The 19,393-nt window shown below is 39.2% G+C and overlaps 1 protein-coding gene across 1 annotated transcript in view; it reads right to left on the reverse strand.

Annotated features, from left to right (window-relative positions):
* Positions 1-19,393, reverse strand: part of IGF1 (insulin like growth factor 1) — an 83,782-nt gene that overhangs the window by 54,028 nt on the left and 10,361 nt on the right. The gene's annotated exons all lie outside the window — the stretch shown is intronic.

Here is a 19,393-nt window from a genome sequence, read left to right on the forward strand (position 1 = left end):
GTGAATACTTCTGGGTCAAGAAAAGCCCTTTACTGTCCCTTTGGATCTCTATCTGTTCAGATTTGGTGAGTTGTAAATCAGCCCACTAATGGCTGGTTCACACAGTATAACTCTGTACTCCTGTTGCCTTCTGTTCTAGTTAGTCTTTTAGCTCAAGTGGTAAAGGTCTATGCTACAGTGCCAGGTTTTAGACCCCATTGACGAGGTACTGGAGTAGTGGACGGGACAATTACAGCCGCATATTATAGAATTTGTTTTTGCCTTGTCTCAATTTCACCATCTGCACAATGGGGATAATAATACTTAGATCTGAGGGGCACTATGAGGATTAATTAGTTGATGTGTGTACACTATTTTAAACATCTAACGCTCTATTAAAAATGTTAAATACTCTGCAAAATCAGGCCTGGTTCCTCAATGTATTGAGTTGGATGCCCAATCAGTAACATATCTACATTTAGAATACATCCTGCAAATTTTGGCCTTAATCTCTCTCTATCTCAGTTCTGTGAAATAGAGATAATCACAGGGAAGTTGTGAAGTTAGATGCATTAGTCTTTGTGAGGTGCTCAGATATGTTAGTGATGAGCAGCATAGGAAAGCTTGTAAGAAAATTAATAATTCTTTATTCAATGCAGTGTTTTGATCGTGTGCTGTTGATAGGGCCATACATTGAATAATGAGGAAAAGATGAATAATGAACGGCTGGTCCTGTAAAAATAGGTGTCATTGTGTAATTAAAGACTATCATAATATAGAATCTGATTTGCCCAAAGCTGCACAAAGGAGCAAATTTAAGGTTAATAGATTAATAGATTTCTGTCCCAGAAGGGACCATTATGATGATCTGGTCTGACTTTCTGCATAGCATACCCCATAGAAACCTCCCAGAAATTCCTTCATTTAGCCTATAACTTCTGTTTGAGTGATAGAATAGTTTTTTAGAAAGACAGCCAGCCTTTGATTTAAAGATATCAAGTGATGGAGAATCCATTGCATTCCTAAATAAATTATTGCAATGGATAATTACTCTCACTGTTAAGTTTGCCCCATATTTGAAGTCTACATTTGATTAGATTCCAGTCATTGGCTTTTGTTATGCTTTTGTCTGTTTGATTAAAAAGCCCTTTACTATTAGAAATTTTCTCTCCAGGTAGGTATTTTATAGACCATGATCAAGTCATCTCCTAACTAGACCCGGTTGGGAATTTTCAGAGTAAACTGGTTTTTTTTGTTTGAAAATGTTGATTCATCAAAACTGAAATTGTATGCAGCAAGGGATTGGTTTTGAGAAATCTCCTGGTTCGAAAAATGTTGGGAAAAAAAGGTTTTGAAACTTTCAAAACATTCTAACATACTGTATTCAAAATGAAAAGTTTTGTTTTTTGGTTCAAAATAACTTTGTTTTTATATGTTAGTTGATTTATACTAAAAAGGTTAAAAATGTTAAAAGTTGGAAATCAGTATGAAACAGTTTGAATAATTGAAATTAAATGTTCAATTTACCCAATCTGATTTTTTTTCAGATTATCAATTCATGAAATTTTTCAAGATTTCGACTTTTTATGCAGATTCGGGACAGGAAATTTTTTTAGAAATCTCAAAAGTTTTCGTGGGATGGGAAAATCATTTTCCACCTAGCGGTAGTTCTAACCTTCCATCTGATGAGACAGACAAATTGATTTTTAAATTGCAAAAGCAATCTTAATGCTGATACTTCCTAGCTTTTGACTATTTAGCCACATAACCTTGAGACCATTCTTTTAACATATTTGTTAGTATGTAATACGTGTGTGTGTGTGTGTGTGTGTGTGTTTGTGTGAAGTGTCTTCTGTTGAAGAATTGTAAGATGAATTGGTATATCAGACATCAGATAAAGTATTTCTGATTTACATTACTATGGGCTTCCCACATACCCTTCCCAAAATAACCAAGCCTTTGTGCCTGTTTACATATTGAGATACTGGCCAAAGATGGGGGTGATATCACACCCTGTCTGTATGTCTACACAGCAAAGAAAAACCTGTGGCTGGCCCATGCCAGCAGACTCGGGCTGAGGCTGTGAGGCTGTTCAATTGCTGTATAAACATTTGGGCTCAGGTGGCAGCTCAAGCTCCAGGACCCTCCCTCTTCACAGGGTCCTAGAGCCCAGGCTTTGTCCCAAGCCCAGAAGTCTACATAGTAATGAAACAACCCCACAGGCCGAGCCCTGAGAGCCTGAGTCAGCTGGTATGGGCCAGCCCCCTGTTTTTCTGTGGTCTGTAGACATACCCATACATTCCTGCATTCTTAGTGAGTACTTAGAGAAGATAAAGGAGCAATACTGGTATCTTATAGCAACAGAGACTTTTGCAGATCACCAACAATTCCTTATATTCTTCAAATTGCAAGGAATTTAAAATTATTTAAATACAGTTAATTGCACCTCATTGTTATGGAGACAAAAACTATGGTCAGATTATTCAGAACCAACAGAAATAAAATCCTTTAATAATATGGACAAAACTCCTTAAGAGGTTATGAGGTATTTTTATTTATACTGTTCTACATATGAGACATTGAAGACATTAGAAAACATGCATTGTCTCATGCTTCCTGCATCAATTATTGTTTTTCTCATACTGAATTTTTATCCTCTATTGTTTTTGTCCCACATTTGGGCTTTGGCATGTTGTAGGGTCTTGCAAGCAATAACTTGCAAACTTGAGGTTTTGCAGTCTTGATTGACCACCATCTGTTTCAGACTACTTCCTGATATAGAATATTTGTTCATATTCAGCTTTCATTATTTTTAGCTCGCTCTAGAAATTACCATCTTTCATTTCATGTTTTACATACTTATGCTAGAAGATTTTATACTAAGCATATTAGAATGTTACACATCCAAGAGGAATCACTATGCCAATTTTTATTTGAGAGTTTTTTATGTCTCTCTCTTTTTAAAAATGATCATGTTTTTTCACAAGCGGTGACAGCATTTACAAACACTACACAAGTCTGGAAAGGGTTAAACAGCTGCTGGGGGTCCAATCAACCCCACCCACCCATAACATCTGAAGTAGGTAGGCTTTGAGGAAGAAGGTAAAAAGGGAGAGCTCAGCTCAGTTGGTGACTGACTGGGAGGAAGAGCAGGCCTTCAGCTTTCACCGTGGGAGTGAAGGCTGCCTCGGGTGAGGAACTGAGGACCTCCCTGAGGGAACGTAGACTTGGCCTGGCCTGTTTGCTTTGTTTGGTTGCCAGTGACCAACTTAGACTTGCACAAGCCCACGCAGGGCAGAAGCATTTGTTTCTTGGTATGCTGCTGAGCCCAGGAGGAGTGGAGGAGTTTGTATTTCTTTGCATTTATTTTGGACTTTGGGCACCCCGGATGGGGTGAAACTTCTATGTGACTTAGCCAGAAGGCTAATTCACCTCAGCCCAGAAGGTGTTGGAGGCTGGGTGGATCAGTGGAAGACCAGGAGGGAGACCAAGGCAGAGCCATGGCCATACTGCACCAGGCAGTACAGGGGCACGTGGGAGAGCACGGCTACACAACCATTCATTAAAGTCTGTGAGTAAAACTTTCAAAAATGCCCAAGTGACTTAGCAGTTTATCTTCTATTTTCAAAATTGACTTAGGGCCAGATTTTTAATGATGCTTATGCTCCTAAAGATGCAGATAAATACCTAGTGGGATTTTCAAAAGTGCCTGAGCAGCTAACTTCCACTGATTTCAATAGAAGTTAGGCACTTAGGAGCTCCTATGTTCCACTGGTTTTCAATGAGACTTAAGGCTTGTCTACACAGCCCTGTAATTTGGACCGCAGGGTGTGTGTGTGTGTGTGTGTGTGTGTGTGTGTGTGTGTGTTTGAATCAGGGCTGGCTCCAGGCACCAACTTTGCAAGCAGGTGCTTGGAGTGGCATTCAGAATGAGGCAGCAGTTCATGACCCATGGTGGCAATTGTGCGGCAGCTCCACTGATCTTCCGGGCACGGTGGCGATGTGGCGGCAGCTCCACCGATCTTCCGGGCACGGTGGCGATGTGGCGGCAGCTCCACTGATCTTCCGGGCACGGTGGCGATGTGGCGGCAGCTCCGCCGCTATTGCGACGGTGGTATTTTGGCAGCGACTGCTTGGGGCGGCAAAATTGGTAGAGCTGCCCCCGATGCAGCATGCCCTAGTATTTTGCACAGAAACTCCCCTGTGTGGACACTGCAGGCTCAAACTAAAAGGTACCCAGTTTGTGTTAACTTAGTCCTTTTGAACAAGGATTACCTTAATGCAGACAAGATACCTTTTAGTTCATACCTGCAGCTTCCACAGAGGGGATTTACAGCACAGCACACTAATGCCTGTTACAGTTCAGGACTGCAGGGCTATGTAGACATAGCCTTAAGCTCCTAATCTTAGACCATGTCTACATTTACAAGCTTACAGCGGCACAGCTGTACCGATACAGCTGTGCCACTGTAAAAGCGCTCATGTTGCCGTGTTATGCTGATGGGAGAGAGCTCTCCTGCTGAAATATTAAAACCAGCTCAATGAGCGATGGAAGCTGTGTTAGCAGGAAAGCTTCTCCCGATGACATAGTTCTGTGCATGCCAAGTGCTTATCCTGGCAAAACTTATGTCGCTTGGGCTGTGTATTTTTTCATATTCCTGAGTGACAAAAGTTTTGCTTGCAGAAGTGCTAATGTAGACATGGCCTAAATAACTTTGGCCAATATGACTGTGGTTCCTGAGTCACTCTAGGGGATTTTGAAAATTCACTCTCTATGCGCAAGTGATGGGTGAACCTCAAACAGTACACAGGTTGCTTATATAAGCCCCCTAAATGAGTGTTTGTCTGAAGCTCATTTGCCCTATCCAAGCCAAGTGTTGATAGTTTCTGTCAATAGTCCCACAGCCACCCTGCTATAAACAACCAGGATGCACAAGTATCAGTCGTGCAGGCGGTGGTTCTTAGGGAACCCAAATGACAATGGACATACAGAGAGACAAGGTGGGTGAAAAGAAAAGGAGTACTTGTGGCACCTTAGAGACTAACAAATTTATTTGAGCATAATAAAAATAAATTTTAGTCTCTAAGGTGCCACAAGTACTCCTTTTCTTTTTGCAAATACAGACTAACATGGCTGCTACTCTGAAAGATGGGTGAAGTACTCAGAAATCAGATTGAACCCAACCAAGAGAAACAATCTATCTGAAGCCCTTGCAGTCAAAAGGCCCAGAGAAACCAGCCACAGAGATGAACAGGAGTCTTTTCATTGACTTCTATGGACTTGTGATCAGGCCTGATCTGATGGGGCATGGTGGTCTGGGTTGGTGAGACTATTCATTACCTGAAAGAATTCAGCTGATTGGTTCCTTAAGTTTGTTTTTGTTTGTTTAGATCAAATTTTTCGGAACCTAAAAATGGCTGAGATTTGGCACAATTAGAATTTTGGACAAAGGACTCAGTAGGTTCTTATGTTATCCAATCTGGTTCTCCCTTCTTTAGGATAGTCTGCACGAGTCTTAGCTCTGTTATTTCTGCCTCACTTCTGCTCTGTGCACATATAGATATATTTTTTCCCATTAGGGTGCTAAGTATTTATTAAAACTGGGTGGAGTCCTACTTGTTTAATAATTCAAAAATAATTACTTTAAATTCAGGATTTGTTATCTATTGGTTAATTCTTTTTGGTGGTATCAAATCTGATTTATTAAAAAAGTTTCAATCTATTTCCACTCAGTTCAGGTTGATCTGTTTGAAATCAGAGGTGATCCAGACTATAACTCACATTTGAAAAGAGTCATAGAAAAATTGGATACCACCACCACCACCATCAATTCTTCTCTGTATGAGTCTTACTCTTTGTGATAACAATTAGGGTTACAGCATCAACCCCTGTAGGTTTTAAAAAATAATATAAGATGCTTTTGCAACAGATACGTTCAACTTAAAACAGAGCTACAATAACAGAGGTAAACTACAGTGTTTGGAAAAAAGAAAAGGCTAAGGGTCAAATTCTGTTGTCTCTCTAAACGTTGCATTTTGTAGTTCCTGAAAGAGTAATTCATGAACCACAAAATATTTTCTTAAAAAAAACCTAAAAAACATTCTGTGTGGACAATAAATATCAAATTTAAAGGAATTGACCTAGTGCAGTGATTAAGAGTTATGTGCAGTCACATAATCTGATAACGTACTATTATTTCTTTTGAGGAGACTAAATTATTTTGACTGCAGCTTGTGAAGCTATCATTGTATTTAATACATCTATTACTTGACCAGAGGGGCTATTTAGCAGTTTTTCTAAAGAATCAGTGTTGTGAGCATCTATTTCTAGAGCACACCCTTCAGTTTTTAAATTGCTGACCCCAACACATTATTACAGCTTCTCAAACCTAATTTTCCACTCACACTATGAGACAGACTAATTTTTTTTCCAAACCAAGTCAAATTGGTACAAGGCAAAATATTAAGATAGGGTTGAGAATGACAAAGAAAACAACACGATTCAAGTAAACTACACATTTATCTATTCATAGCAAATATAAATCATCCTCTTTGGTTTTTTTAGTGCTATTCTCTGGCTCTTCTTGAAGAATGTAACGATTGAAAAAAATTGGCAAGATCCAAATAACTGAAGTACAGTCCTGGCCCCAGCAATTGGCTTGGAAATTGCAACCACAGCAATTAGCATTTCCAATTTCCAGTTCACAGAAGGTCAGGCAATGGGGTTATCTTTGGAGCAGTTATATTACCTTGGACGAAAACAAAAACTGAAGGGATGGATTTATAGGGATTTTGCATTGTTGAGTCAGCGCATTAATTGGTAATGACCTCAAGCAGAGTTTTGTCTTCTTTTCTTCAATCAATTGTTCTACCACATACATTTCCACTGCTGAGCTAAGTAGAGCTACAATATCTGTTACTTTATTGAATCCCCCCAAATGCATATAGAACCTATGGGTTTTCCAAACAGTTCAGCTTAGTGTCATTCAGTGTCCACTTGCTTTTTTGAAATATGGTCCCTTTCCCCATGTATTTTGGGGCACAGCATTATAGTACAGATACTGTTTCTTTCATTGTCAAATTGAACTGTCCAATGGGTTCAGAGATAATCCTTTTATAAAAACAAAAAAAAACACTTTCCAGATTCAGAGCTCAATCTTGGCTTCTGGTAAAATTGTCTCCTACATCTCTAAGAAAATTGCATTGAGTCAATTTCTTCTATGTATACTCATGGAGCAAGACATTAAATATGAGAAAAGGTATCAAACATGTCCTTGTATTTGCACATGGATAAAACATAGAATCATAGACCTGGAAGGGACCTTGAGAGGTCATCTAGTCTAGTCCCCTGCACTTATGGCAGGACTAAGTATTATCTAGACGATTCCTGAAAGCTGTTTGTCTAACCTGCTTTTAAAAATCTCCAATGATGGAGATTCCATAACCTCCCTAGGCAATTTATTCCAGTGCTTAACCACCCTGACCAACCTAATGTCCAACCGAAACCTCCCTTGCTGAAATTTAAGCCCATTGCTTCTTGTCCTATCCTCGGAGGTTAAGAACAACAATTTTTCTCACTCTTCCTTGTAACAACCTTTTACATACTTGAAAACTGTTATGATGTCCCCTCTCTGTCTTCTCTTTTCCAGACTAAACAAACCCAATTTTTTCAATCTTCCCTTAGAGGTCATGTTTTCTAGACCTTTAATCATTTTTGTCACTCTTCTCTGGACTCTCTCCAGTTTGTCCACATCCTTCCTGAAATGTGGTGCCCAGAACTGGACACAATAATCCAATTGAGGCCTAATCAGCGTGGAGTAGAGCAGAAGAATTACTACTTGTCTTGCTTACAACACTCCTGCTAATACATCCCAGAATGATCACTATTTTGCAACAGTGTTACATTGTTGACTCATATTTAGCTTCTGGTCCACTATGATCCCCAGATCCCTTTCTGCAGTACTCCTTCTAGGCAGTCATTTCCCATTTTGTATGTTTGCAACTGATTGTTCCTTCCTAAATGGAGTACTTTGCATTTGTCCTTATTGAATTTCATCCTATTTACTTCAGACCATTTCTCCAGTTTGTCCACATAATTTTGAAGTTTAATTCTATCCTCCAAAGCTCTTGCAACCCCTCCCAGCTTGGTATCATCCACAAATTTTATAAGTGTACTCTCTATGCCATTATCTAAATCATTGATGAAGATATTGAACAGAACCGGACCCAGAACTAATCCCTGCGGGACCCCACTTGTTATGCCCTTCCAGCATGACTGTGAACCACTAATAACTACTCTCTGGGAACAATTTTCCAACTAGTTTTGCACCCACCTTATAGTAGCTCCATCTAGGTTGCATTTCCCTAGTTTGTTTATGAGAAGGTCATGCGAGACAATATCAAAAGCTTTACTAAAATAATGAAATAACCACATCTATTGCTTCCCTCATCCACAAGTTTGTTACCCTGTGAAAGAAAGCTATCAGGTTGGTTTGACATGATTTGTTCTTGACAAATCCATGCTGACTGTTACTTATCACCTTTATTACCTTCTAGATGTTTACAAATTGATTGCTTAATTATTTTCTCCATTATCTTTCCAGGTACAGAAGTTAAGTTGACTGCTCTGTAATTCCCTGGGTTGTCCTTATTTCCCTTTTTATAGATTGGCACTATATTTGCCATTTTCCAGTCTTCTGGACTCTCTCCCATCTTACATGACTTTTCAAAGATAACTGTTAATGGCTTAGATATCCCCTTAGTTAGCTCCTGGAGTATTCTAGGATGCATTTCATCAGGCCCTGGTGACTTGAAGGCATCTAATTTGTCTGAGTAATTTTTAACTGGTTCCTTCCCTATTTTAGCCTCTTCTGAGCCTACCTCATTTTCACTGGCATTCAAATACAACAATTGACTTCTCATGATACCCCGCAATACACACCATGTATTGTATTTTAAGAAGCTGTTCATTTTTCTTTGTACCTGGTCTAATCTATATATACAGTGATTGCCTTCTCTTTACACTTTTGCTGTACCAGTTTTGAGTTCGCACTCTTACGAAACTCCCACTGAAGTCATTGGATGTTCTGCTTGAGTAAAAGAGCAGGAGGAGGCTTAGCTACCATGATCCACGTGAGCAGATCCCTGTGTCCATGCAGAGTTTCACTGAAGTTAGACCCAACTAACACAAGCTCGAGTTTGCAAATGTAGGTCTGCAATCTGATCTGTTTCAGAGTAGCAGCCGTGTTAATCTGTATTCGCAAAAAGAAAAGGAGTCCTTGTGGCACCTTAGAGACTAACAAATTTATTTGAGCATAAGCTTTCATGAGCTACAGCTCACTTCATTGGATGCATTCAGTGAAAATACAGTGAGGGGTTTTATATACCTAGAGAACATGAAACAATGGGTGTTACCATACACACTGTAACAAGAGAGTGATCACTTAAGGTGAGCTATTACCAGCAGGAGAGCGGGGTGGGGGGAGGCGTGAAAAAACCTTTTGTAGTGATCTGTGTGAGCTATGCCCACGGTGGATTCTACTGGAGTCAAGTGCGGGTCTGAAAGGCATAGGAGACAGCTTGTGTGGATCAGATAGGAGGATCCAGGCCTTAATGAAGTTTGTAAAATTAGAAGTAAACTGTCATAAAGGGAAACTACAGAGAGGAACCGCTAGCACTATTACGTTATGCAATATTTCTAGCCTTATATCTTTCAGGGGCATGTACTCATGTAAATGAAAAATGATACAAGCTTGTCACTGATCATCAGTCTGAGAGAGGACTGAGTGAAGAGAAAAACATCTTATCTTAATTTGACAAAAGAATCAATGGAATATTCAATATAGCGTGGAAGACGGAGTTATTCTAACAACGCACCTCTTCATGCAAAAATGATGGGAAAATAACATCAATGTAATTTATCAGAACCTGGTAGAAAGAAAATAATTACTCTAATAAGGAATGTTGGTTTTCTGAATTCCAAATTATAGTTAGGATCATACTGGAAAAGGTTTCAGTAGGATCCGTGTTTTCGTTCAGGGCCAATTGATTTAGGGGACAGTGCCAAAAACCATTAGAAAAGGAGCCAGGAATATCTTACAAACCAATGTACAGGTATATTTGCATTTGATCTTTGTTATATATTTCAGGAATAACAAGACTTCTATACAGGATAAATATTTGGCAATAGTGCATCTATTTAAACCAAGAAAAATTACATGTATTATTAGTAGCTTGCTCCCAAATTACACAAGGAGAAATTGGATACATTTTCAGTAGCTTGCTCTCAAATCTCTTCATTCCATGAGTCACCAGAGTCACTCTGCCAAACTAAATATGTCTCTGAAAGGCTGGAAACTTTAATGGAAAGAAACATAAAACTCAAAATACGTAGGAAAATTTAAGCTTCTTGGATGACCTATTGGCTAGTAATTCAGGAATGTAGGGGATGCAGAGGCGCGACATTACAACCTTCTAATCTACAGGAGTTTTGAAGTATTGCTGAATGTGAACATGCATACTAAACTAAAATAGATGTCCAAATTAACTCCCAAAAAGCTATTGTGGCTGATGAAAAGTTACAAAAAGATGTTTTAAAAAAGCTCTTAGTAATAGTACAAGCACTTGTCTGTTAGTTGACAGAGTTGACTGACATAATAGAAAACATCAGTATGTTGTGTATATATATGCATCCCAAACAAAAACTCTGTTATAAACAAGTCAAGGTTGCTGAAGTGTATACAACACCAACACATCCATCAAAAGCACCAGGGAATTCCAAATTAGGATTTCCTCATCTTTTTCAACCTGCAACCATCATTTCACCTTCTCCCCACATTCTCATCCACATCCCCCATCCACAACATACACACTTTCTCCCTCCACAACCACATAAAACACACAGCATTTAAATCTGATCATGTAGAGTCGTTAAAGATGGGTGTTTGTCAGTTGTCTGGAATGTAGAATTGGTGTTGCATTGAAAGAGATGGCAAGTGTGTAGGGTTTAGATTTTTATCTCATGATTCAGTAACTAGTGTTGGATGACTGTTGGAGAGAATTGTTTAAGATTAAATAATTTGCTGTAGTGTTTATCATTTTGGGTAGTTTGCAATATTTCTGGTCATGCTATTTTGTTGCTTATCTCATTTGGAGGTGATCTGGTCAACAGGTGTTTTTGTAACCCTTTATTTATCTTCAGTAATAAAACTACTTGGCCAGGGTGATTGGAATGAGTCACTTCCATTCTTCACTTTTCATAAAAAAAAGTTTACATGATAGAGATTTAAAACCCTTTTTCTTTTCTTTTCTTTTCTTTTCTTTTCTTTTCTTTTCTTTTCTTTTCTTTTCTTTTCTTTTCTTTTCTTTTCTTTTCTTTTCTTTCACACACTCAACCATGGATAAACATTCACTTATCAGACAAAAGCATGAAGAATAAAAAAAACCAAATATTTTTATATTAAGAACCACATGGTTTTGAATTAATGTGTATGGTCTAATTTTCAGATAAAATGGGACATCTATCCCCATATTTATGCATTCACATGGCAAACATAAGATTCATTTTGCACACCACAATGGGAGATTTGGACATTCTATTATGTTTTCAATGCTAGAAAGTTGGGAGTGCAGTTGAATTTAAAAAATAATATAGGGAAAATATAAATATGAAGGGTCAGAAAAGATGAAGGGTAAGATCATTAGCTGGTACAAATTGGTATAGTTCTACTGAACTCAGTAGAGCTATGCCACTTTACACTAGTGAAGGATTTGGCCTGAAAGCAACATCTGCCTGGATAGATTAAAGAAATCAGGTGTAATCTGATTTGAGGTAGGCTCTTTGAAGGCCTGTTGTCTTTGACTCTACATAAATGCCGTAGTTTTTGATGAAATTCTATCTCAGACTCATCTGTCTGCTTCAGATTTTATAGCAGTTTAACCATTACTAAGACATTCCAAAGCAACTCTACAGGATTTGGCATTGGAGGGGGAAATTTAAGAATCAGAGATACATAAAAATCAACAGAAGTCAGAATTTTAATTTAGATTGCTGCCATAACACTGACAAAATAAACCCATCTCTAGAATTGTTTCTAATCAGCGGTGAAGTTTTGGGAAGGGATATCATTTAATTTTACTCCCCTTGATAGAAGTAAAGCAATTTGTCACCCTATGCTGAGTACTATTGGTTAACAAGTGACTATGATGAGCTATTTTGGATCAGGAAGGCAGTGAGAGACATTTTAACTAGATTCACTTGTCTAAACTTGTGCTTATAATGACACTGTTAAACTCTACATTTTTGTGTGCAGCCCACTCATCAGTGTATGTTACATGTTTCCTTCTGTGCCTGATGCACAGAAGATATGGATCTGTTCATGCTCTCCCTTTGAGAACCTGGCTCCTTATCTCAAAACTGTTTTTAGCTCTTTAATTTCTGATGCAGCAGTTTAGATGGTGACTGTCATATTTGCACTAAATCAAATTGTAAAATAGTTATGAATTTCTAATATTTTTTCCATTTGACACAAGGGGCCCTAGAATTACTCCAGGCACTAATTTGGCCCAATATCTTTGGTAGGAGCAGCATGAAAGAATTTGATATCACTTTTTTAATTTTGTTTTAATTTGTTTTTTAATTTGTTTTTTATTTGTTTTGTTTTGTGCGCATAATCACTTTCATTTGTAGTCATAATTTTGAACAAATTGGCTCATTTTAAGGATGAATGTTGATATTAGGTATGGTTAAATAAGAAATTTATCCCAGACATTTTGCAAAGCATTAGAACATATGCTTAAATCCATCCTTATTCTGCCAAGCACTTAAGCCCATGCTTACATCTAAGCACACACTTACATTCCATTGAAATCAGTGGGACTTAAGCACATGCTTTGCTGAATAGACACAGACTGCTGAATTGAGTCACTAGAGAGGCTGCCGTATGAATTACCTGTCCTGAAACACTTACAATATGGATTGCCTTAGACGCTCAAGCATTTAATGCAAAAGGTTTGAATTAAGAGACTGTGTGGGCTTGGTCAAAATTGTATGATTTGTCTTTGTGACTCTAGCAGCTGTGATCAAATATTGCAAAGCCATTAATAATATCAGGACAAATGCAGAGGATCATGTGCAAAGGTTTTGGCCAATTGCATAAAGGAATATGCCAGAAGTAAAATGAGTCAAGGGTTTTTCTTGGTATTTAAGGTTCAGTGAAAAAGTAAGAGGGGCAGCAATGCCAAGAATTAACACTGAGCTTGCCAATTGCTTCTTTAAGTGACTTTAGCCAACATGAGACTAAACAATGCATAAAATACACATACAACTAACTGCAGTTAAGGAATCACACGTCAAGTAACAGCTTTTTGCTAAATGTTAAAGTTGAGCTAGCACATTGATAAAGACAAACATCATGACAAGCTTTGTCATCTCTTTTGTCTAACCACTGATGAGGACACACATAATTTGAATTTTTAGGAAACCTACTGCACTCTCATTTGGATTTAGTAGTATAGGACATTTCACAAAGATGTACATGTGTGAAAGTTTGCCCACTGCTTTGGCTTCAGAGCAGCCAGTCAGCTGATCACTATGCTCAGTGTAGTGCCATTGAATGAAAAGCAAATTTATTTTTATTGTGGTTGGGACACTGTCTAGGAGAACACAGTGGCATGAGCCCCCTAACCCTTTCCAATGTGGCAAAAATGGCAGACTCTCTCTCATAGGCCCTGCTTCTTTTTAAGGCACTCCTCCATGTTTCTTATGAATGGCAGTAAAATGTAGGTCATCACACCAGGGATCGAATTGGAAACTGCAGAGATAAAAAGCATGAGCTGCTGCATCTTGAGCTAAACTGCCAAGACTCTATAGGTGGAGGTTGGAACAACTCATATCCTCTGTGGATTGGCACAGAGCAGGGATCCACAGCACACACTCATTAGTGGGTTATATAGACACAAAAGAGGTACCTGTCAGATCTGATTTGATTCCACAATTATTTCAATCCAAAACTGCATGGTTTCCATATTGTTACTACATGGGCTCATCCATTTCACCAGGATATATTTTTGAAATGTCTATTAAAAATTTCCCTAATACAGTTGAACATAGTACAGTAATTGCAACTTTTCAATGTTTCTTTTCAGGGCTTGGAATAGATCATTGCTTTCAGCTCGGGACATTAGGAGGAGTGAGCATCTATATGGTTGTGATACCCCCCTCCACCCCTCCGGGTATGGGAGAGGTATGGAATGCAATGCAATGCAATTCCATCTGTTGTAATTACATTGATGAATTCTGCTGTCAGGCTTAAAAATCCTAAAGCCATTTTAAAAGCAGACTTTGAGCAGCTATTGATTAACAGGGAGGGGAATCATTGTCCTGGTACTTAGCAGAAGCACTGTGCTGGTCACATAACTACTTATTACTGGGCCACTGATTTCCTTCTCTGCAGGATAATGACTCCTTCATTCATACCTCCTTCCTACACAGCATGGGAGGTGTGATGACAGGTCTGATTTTAGGGATTCCTGCCCATTAACTCTTCCTAACTTCCTGGTGAACTGGGAGTTTGGAAGAATAATCCAGTATTCTCATGACATGTACAAGGGAGGGGGAATATCTCTGAGCATTCCCAGGGACACTGCATTGGTTTTGTTGTCTGTGGAAGAAAATCAATAGTAAAAATATGCCATAATAGTCCACACAGTGGTTGTCAAAAGCAATGGGAGGGCTGGATACTGGGAAAGCTTAAATCTGCCCATCCCAGTTATTAGAGAGACAAGGTGGGTGAGGTAATATCTTTGAGGTAATATTATCTTTGAGGTAATATTTGAACAATTTCAATTGGTGGGAGAGACAAGCTTTCAAGCTCTTCTTCAGGTTCGTGTAGCTTGAAAGCTTGTCTCTCTCACCAACAGAAGTTGGTCCAATAAAAAAAATATTATCTCAACCCCCTTGTCTCTCTAACATCCTGGGGCTGTCACAGCTACAACAACACTGAATACATTCCTGTTCAGAAATTCTTTCTTCTCTGTAAGGAAGCATGTGTTAGATCATTCTTTGAAGAATGTTGGAAGAGCTTCATAATGCTAGGTCCCTAACTTTAGCTTCCATTTTTATACATGGCCCCATATACATATTACATCTAAGTTGGGCCTGAGAAATTAGAATGACTCATTAAATTATGTAAGCATCTGAAAGGCCATGTATTTTTTAACACTTTTATATGTACCTTTAACTAAATTAACCATCCCTGTTTGGGAATGTGGCAATGCATATTTCTTAAAGAAGAAGGAACTGAATTGAAAACAATGTGACTTGTTTCCTAGAGCAAAATGCACATGGTCTCCTCTCCCAAGCTAGTTCAATTTATTCATAACATAGATGTGTGACTAGAGTAAGCTGTATTCTGTTGTTCTCTTTGAATTATATAAAGAAACAAAGAAATAATACCCTTTTAGAGAAATTGACAGAATAATTATTACAAGAAGAGTAGAACACTTACAGCAAAATTCTACCCCTCTGATCTGTGCTGTAGCTCTCCGGAGCATGTTCTGCTTCTATTCTTTACCTTTGAAGTCTCTAGTGAAATGTGAATGATGGAAGAATAATCTTCTTATAACACTATTTTCCTGAGCAAGTTACATACCGATTTATCAGTTTGCCAGGCGAAATAAACACAGGGTCTACAATGTATGAACCTGAAATAACAGGATGCGAGAATACAAGGTCTACATTGCATAGAAAGCTATGACAAGGAAGGATGATCTTGTGGTTCACACACAAGACTGCATCAGGATGAGATCTGTGTTCTATACCTGACTTCGTTACACACTTCCTGAGTTTCCTCAGGTTTCAGAGTAGCAGCCGTGTTAGTCTGTATTCGCAAAAAGAAAAGGAGTACTTGTGGCACCTTAGAGACTAACTAATTTATTAGAGCATAAGCTTTCGTGAGCTACAGCTCACTTCATTGGATGCATTCGCCAGAATATGGGCTTTTATTAATCTACCACTTCATGGAATGTACCAGCTGTTGAACGTTACTGGATTTAGTGTTTAAAGCATTGTGTGTCATAGGATGGAGAATTGACTGTCCCTTCAGGGCAGAGTCCAGTGTTTTGCATGTGCAGCAACTGGATGCCATGTTGATAGACACTTTAGAAATTCTGATAAATAGATAGTGATAGGTAGATGTGAAACACAATAAAGAAGGATTCAATTACATGCATGCAGGGAGGTAGACTGACTTCCCAAACTAGCCCACTGGGGCTAATTTTTCTTCCCTTGTAAAATATGAGCTAGGATCTTTTCCGTGGTTAGGACTTCTCTTAGTCTCATTCAAAGGATGGCACCTTCCTAATAGAATACTTTGTCACTGGCTCAATACTGACTCCCAGGGAAGAATACCACTTACTGAATATGCATCTCCTGCAGCAGCTTGTTGTTTTCCTTGGGGCTCTCCCATCCAAATATCAACCAGGTCTAACCCTGATTAGTACACTAGTTCTAACAAGGTAGCAACAGAAAGTGATGTGGTTGAATTGAAGGATTCAGTCTAGTAGCTAATAGACAGGTACTCACATCATAAAACTGCCATCATAATAAGTACTATTTAGCACTCGTGACAGCATTCTCAGGAGAGAACTCCAAATATAAAAGCAGTGTGTAGAATGAACTACCCTCTCAGCCCTAGAGATGGTCCCTCTGGATCAGGGTTGAGGCACACTGGCAGAATGGTATGGGGAAACTTGCATTGCTGCTGCCCATTTTGTGTTTGTTCTGTGAATAAGCAGAAGACTTCAGTCTGCCAAGCTATCAGTACAAAGCATATTATGAGCACTGCATTCACTTAAAATTCCATGGTGTTTAATACTTAAGCATTAGTTAAGTTTGCTTCTCCTCAGTGGTAATGAAGATAGCATGTGCTGTAACTAAATACTTGGCTGTGCTAGTAAATGGAAATTTAACTTTACATATAATTACACACACAACTCCCCACCCCATATTAAAAGAAGATTATGAAGGTTGCAAAATCAAGCACTCAAAACTGCCAGAATTAAGTTACCTATGCCCTTTGCATATGAATTATGAGACAGTTTTTAATTACATAGTCACATACTGTTTTTGCCACAGGACTCCTGCCTCTTTCAATGAATAGGATGGACAGTACTCACTGTGAGAAACCCTGTACTCGAGTGGGTTCTGACTGTTCTGCCTATTTCAGCCCAAGCTTGAATGCTTCTGCCCTGTCCCTATCCCAGTCCTGTCTCTTCCCCACCCTGGCTCCTCATCCCAGTCCCGGTCTCCACTCCTCAGGCGTCTCATCCCAGTCCCTGTCACATTGCCTAGCATATACTAACCTGACCTCTCCAGTATCCCTGTCCCAGTTCCCCCTTACAGTTCTTTGTCCAATCTGTCTCTCTCCCCCAACCCACGCCCACCAGTCTCCCTCCCCAGGCTCCTTGTCCAAGCTCAGTGTCTCCCCCCTACTGCCCTCAAGTACCTTGTCTCAGTCTCTTTGCCCAACTATTCCCAGTTCTCCCCCCAAATCCTGGCTCATAGTTAGATTTGTGTACTTTCCTCTCACCTCACTCTTCTGCCACACTGGTTCTCATCCCAATCTCAGTCTCCTTGTCTAGCCAATCCAAGTCTCGCTTACCTCAGCTCTCAGTCCCAGGCTTCCCACTTAACTCTCAGTTTCACTTTTCCTCTCTGCCTCCACCAGCCTTCAATCCCAGGATCCCACTCTCAAGCTTCTTGTCCAAACCTACTGCCTCTGTCCCATCACAGGTCTGCTTTTGTCCCTTCTACATTCAATTTGGGCAGTTTCCTTTGCTGCCTGGGCCCAGTGTGGGTTCACTGAGAGTGCAAGAAATTTTGGGTCCAATGCCTAGCCCCATCATGGCCTGTAGCATACCAGAGCAGCGATTGCAGGGAAAATCCCACTCAGCCCTGGGCTTGCGAATGTCCAGTGTGGATGGGATCTCTGGGAAATTTAGCTGAGAGGCTCTCTGAAGTCTTTACTGAATATGTGCAAACTATGATTTTTTTCAAAGACTCAGAGACTGGCCAAATTTGGATGCATTTTCATGAGGATGAGAAAAAGCACATCCCGGGACAAAGACTAAATTCCAAGGTCTTGCTGCAAAGTATGGGGTGCTACAGCTTGTCAAAGACAAGATCACCAGAAAATTTTAAAATTGGCAAAATAATATATTTTTCCCCTAGTCTCCTTCTTGGAAATGATTACACTGTTTTGGGTGAATTTTTTTTTTATTCAGCCTAATGTAGATACCTGGCATGGAAATTTCAGCCCAAAAGTTGGCAAAGTTATAAGCAACTGAAATCAGGGAATTATAATGGGAAGTGTCAAGCAACCTTAATAATAGGCAATGCACCAGTCGCATCGATACTATGTTGTAAAACTCCTGTTGACTTCAATAGGGCCAAGATTTATCCCCCCCCCACACACACTATTGTCTATAACCAGTATAATATATAATTTAATATCTGTATTAAAAGTACTGAGTATTATTGAATGACAGCAGTTGCAACTGAGTTTCAATTACATAAGCCTGATTTTGAACCTAGCCCCTACCTCTTAATAGACAAAACAAAAACAAAAACACCCACAATAGCCATGTACTGGCCTCAAAATTTGTGGCTTAGATCTAGGATTGACGTATGATTTTTCTACAAAATTTGAAATGACTTGAACAGTGTGTTATTGAACTATGACACCCTAAACATAGAAGTGTTCACCAGAATTCCAGAAGTCTTCTGAGGTTGGGTTTTTTTGGCACCCCCAAATAATAATAATAAAAAAAAAGCAGAAAAGAAATGAAACTTAATTTATTTGATTTCCTAGCTGATATCTGGGGCCTAGTCCAACATAAATTAAAATAGCTGGGAGTCTTTTCACTGACTTCAGCGTGCATTTCATTGGACCGCTAGTGCACAGCATCAGAATTCATATGATGAAAGCCAATTTGAGAAGTTGCCAACTTTTCAATTGAGATGTTGCTCTGGAATGTTGGCTTTGGTGAACTTAGTACAGCTCTTAGTAAGCATCTAGCTCCTTTTATTGCATACATAGACCTAAACATGTAACCTATTCCCAAATGAGGCTTGGTGAAATAAAAGATAATTTTTTCCAAAATGATGCATTATGGACTTTGAGCCTCCTCAGGCTCATGGGGTTTTGCACTTGTACAGACCTATGAAGATTCACAGGAAAAGGGAGAATGACCTCTTTGCTCTTCCCTCAAGCTGCTCCTTCCTTGCACCTACTGAGGTCTTTCTTTGGGACCTGACTCAAAGCCCATTGAAATCAATGTAAATTCTTCTATTGACTTCAGTTGGCTTTGAATCATGGCTGTGGTCTTCTGTGGCAGCAGCAGTCCCCTGTGACCA

The sequence above is a fragment of the Dermochelys coriacea genome, chromosome 1, assembly GCF_009764565.3.
Source record: "Dermochelys coriacea isolate rDerCor1 chromosome 1, rDerCor1.pri.v4, whole genome shotgun sequence".
NCBI classification, from domain to species: Eukaryota; Metazoa; Chordata; order Testudines; family Dermochelyidae; genus Dermochelys; species Dermochelys coriacea.